Below are 4,465 nucleotides of genomic sequence, written 5' to 3'. Positions count from 1 at the left end.
GGTTTGAGACGATTGACTCTAACTCGTGTTACAAATAGTGTAGTAGCGATGTCCTCTCTAGTATGTAGTACATGGTAACTCAATGGTTTCCGTAGATTTTTTTTTTTTCGAAAATTGAAATTATTCAGAAAAATTGGGCAATGTTGGCATATTTCACGGTATATACTTAATAAGTTTTGAAACTGAAATTAAATTTTGCCTTGATCTACAAAACCAAAGAACATTAATTATTATTTCTAAAGCGAAAGTAAATGAATTATATTTTAGATGCAATCCCTCGTGATTTTCACCCCTTCTCAAAAAGGCCTCATTTATATTTTCGAACACAGTTTTCGAATTATAAACTTATATACCTAGGTTAAAACTCAAAAGATAAGATAGGTTTATTAATTATTGTAATATTGATCAATAGTTTTATTTTCAGATAGGTATTAATATATGTACAACAAAATATACTCTCTTATTTTATGTTCACCTGTGCAGTGTGCAGCTGTAGTTGCCACAGAGCACTTGCGACTGAAAAGAGAGCCGAGCGAGAGAGGTAGCACAGGGGCCATGTATCCCTTTCTGATAGGGTGACTAAGATATTTCCTTTATATTTCCTACTAGCTTTCCGCCTGCGGCTTTGCCCGCGTTTTCAAAGAAAACCCGCATTGTTCCCGTTCCCGTGGGATTTCCGGGATAAAACCTAGCCTATGTTACTCGTGGATAATGTAGCTTTCGAATGGTGAAAGAATTTTTAAAATCGGTCCAGTAGTTTATGAGCCTATTCATTACAATCAAACAAACAAACAATCAAAGTTTTCCTCTTTATAATATTAGTGTAGATGTATCATAATATTGATATTCCTACCACCTTCCTACCACATAGATATTGCAGCCTTATATTAGCAATAATAATACACGATTTAATAAGGGATTGAATATGGATTACAAAATAGATTGATTTATTGAACTAGGTGTTTTTTTTATATTTTCCACATATTTGCTGACCCTCGCTCTCCCCCTGGTCAAGCCATAATCAATCTTAAAAAAATCATTTTCGTGGTTGAATGTTGACAACTTATTTGACAATATAAGTACTGTATCGACATGTTAATAGTCCGTTTTCTTATGGGAAAAGGTATACATTTTTGAGTAAAGCAATGCCATTTGGCTCGAATGTTGTACTCGTCCACCTAAGCCCAAATCGCCTGGTAGCCAGTGTCTACTCCCCGGCAGAAGGGAGGGAGGGGGGGTTATAGAACAGAGCGCCCGGCGCTCGGAAAAAAAATTCTGGCGGATTCATTTGGCCCTTTGAGTCGAGTTTGGTGTCGTTATCAGGTAACTAGATGATGCCCGATTCATTCCCCATACCAGTTTTTTAGGGTTCCGTAGCAAAATATGTCACAATCTTTAAAATAATAAACTTTTGGCAGTGGCAAAATCCAAACAAACCAGTATATTTTTATACTTTTGTATCAAACTTGGTTTATAAAAAAATACTGTCTGAAAGGCCATTTCATGCAGATTATAAAAACATTAACATGTAACATATATCTTACCATTTTCAATGTGAAATAAATTATAGAAAGTACAGGAACGTTCGTCAGCGCAGCGTAGGGGACGGCTAATAGACCCGAAAAATAAGCAATAACATAAAACAAAAACCAGTCAAGTGCGAGTCTGACTCGCGTTTCGTACTTATTTGTCCTATACCATGTTATCTTGTCTGGTAGGACCTGGTTAACTGATACACACACACTTTCGTCTTTATAATATTAGTGTGATTTTTAATCATCTTTAAATTATAAATGAAGTCAGGTAACATTGTTAAAAATAAAGATATATAATAATAGAACGTTTTTGTATTAATAATAATGACAACCACCTCCACAATTATATAATTCGGTACATTTGAGCTGGCGTATAAAACACTTCAATCTGGAATTGCAAGATTTCACGCACCGACATCTTATCAATTCAAAGCTTCTCTTTTCTTTGTATTTCAGATGGGCAAGGAATATTTTGATTTTTTTAGGTTCCTAAATATATATACAGCCTGTAAATCTGCCCTTAAGGTGTGTTGTTTAAGGGCAGCTTCTGTGGGAGACAAATTTTCGATATTCTGTACTAGCCATATCTGTCGACTGTTCTTAACATTATTTTGGCTACTACTACTATATCGTGTGTTCCAAAGCTAGAAGGTCTAAAAGAACTATAGGGTACACCTGCATTTGAGGTATGGAAGGCATATCCGAATGTCACACGAGGTTTTGAAGCACTTTACAGTGGCAAATATGCAGACAGTGAAATTGAAAAGTTTGTGATTACAATGCATGATAGGTAAGGTCACTAAGGACGGTCACGATATTTTAAGGATACTCTTATCCAGAACTTATATATTTTTTTATAATTATTATAAGTACATGTTTATTTTTCACATTGTACCCCGCTGTGACAGTAAATGAGGGTTGCAAACAAATTTTTAACAAAAACGGACAGGAAAATCGAAAATTTGTCTCCCACAGAAGCTGCCCTTAAACAACACACCTTAAGGGCAGTTTTACAGGCTGTATATATATTTAGGAACCTAAAAAAATCAAAATATTCCTTGCCCATCTGAAATACAAAGAAAAGAGAAGCTTTGAATTGATAAGATGTCGGTGCGTGAAATCTTGCAATTCCAGATTGAAGTGTTTTATACGCCAGCTCAAATGTACCGAATTATATAATTGTGGAGGTGGTTGTCATTATTATTAATACAAAAACGTTCTATTATTATATATCTTTATTTTTAACAATGTTACCTGACTTCATTTATAATTTAAAGATGATTAAAAATCACACTAATATTATAAAGACGAAAGTGTGTGTGTATCAGTTAACCAGGTCCTACCAGACAAGATAACATGGTATAGGACAAATAAGTACGAAACACTAGATGGGCGAGTCAGACTCGCACTTGACTGGTTTTTGTTTTATGTTATTGCTTATTTTTCGGGTCTATTAGCCGTCCCCTACGCTGCGCTGACGAACGTTCCTGTACTTTCTATAATTTATTTCACATTGAAATTGGTAAGATATATGTTACATGTTAATGTTTTTATAATCTGCATGAAATGGCCTTTCAGACAGTATTTTTTTATAAACCAAGTTTGATACAAAAGTATAAAAATATACTGGTTTGTTTGGATTTTGCCACTGCCAAAAGTTTATTATTTTAAAGATTGTGACATATTTTGCTACGGAACCCTAAAAAACTGGTATGGGGAATGAATCGGGCATCATCTAGTTACCTGATAACGACACCAAACTCGACTCAAAGGGCCAAATGAATCCGCCAGAATTTTTTTTCCGAGCGCCGGGCGCTCTGTTCTATAACCCCCCCTCCCTCCCTTCTGCCGGGGAGTAGACACTGGCTACCAGGCGATTTGGGCTTAGGTGGACGAGTACAACATTCGAACCAAATTTCATTGCTTTACTCAAAAATGTATACCTTTCCATACAAGCATGCCCATAAGAAAACGGACTATAATGGAAATCGGTACAGAAGTTTCTGAAATTAGTGCATTCAAACAGACAAATTCTTCAGCTGCGGAATGGTAAAAAAGCAATATTTATATAAATAAGAAATGATTGTATTTCTATAACAAAGACATACTATATAGTTTCATTCACTCATTCATTTTTGTAGCCTGTTGTCGATGGTTATTAACAATTTGTACTCTATGGTTATAAATGACTCTTTATTCACAAATCACATTCAGTCATCACTAGACCTCATACTACGTATATAGTTTCATTCACTCATTCATTTTTGTAGCCTGTTGTCGATGGTTATTAACAATTTGTACTCTATGGTTATAAATGACTCTTCATTCACATTCAGTCATCACTAGACCTGTCATAGTAACGATTCAAGAAATTCAAGAATTTGCATTTTGCCTATATTACTTGCTCTGTGCATTTTGCTTTCAAGTTCCATAGTAGACATGCGCAAAACAGTACGTCAAATAGTAATGCAACATCACGCATCTCTTCCACGGAAGTGATATTACTCCGTAACATCACACATTACCCGATCGATTTTTAATGAAATGATGACCGAGTAATGTTTAAGGTGATATACGTGAAGTATTACAGATCATATTGAAAAATAGCAATAATAACTGCAATACTTATTAGTTATTACATATCGTAAAATTACAATTTAAGTAAATATTTAAAAAATGTAGTTGATTTTCCTTCATACTTGGCCACGTACTTTATGTTGTTTGTTAAAAATTGTAATGAGCGCAAGCAAATGTACAACAAAATAAAAAAAAGTGAGTGATGCGAGTGATGTTTGTAACTGATGCGTAATGCGTGATGTTGCATTACGTGTCAAAGTGATATTACTTTTGTACTATTACACGCATTACCTACCCATGTCTATTCCATAGTCATTAGTCATTGGCGTCGCTGTATGGAGGTACACGAAAAT

This window comes from Colias eurytheme, chromosome 1 (assembly GCF_061535395.1).
Source record: "Colias eurytheme isolate Ceu_HAF_F1 chromosome 1, ilColEury1 Martin Lab GWU primary, whole genome shotgun sequence".
Taxonomy (NCBI): Eukaryota; Metazoa; Arthropoda; class Insecta; order Lepidoptera; family Pieridae; genus Colias; species Colias eurytheme.
The sequence above is the reverse complement of the archived record's forward strand: the minus strand, read 5'-3'. Positions refer to the sequence as shown.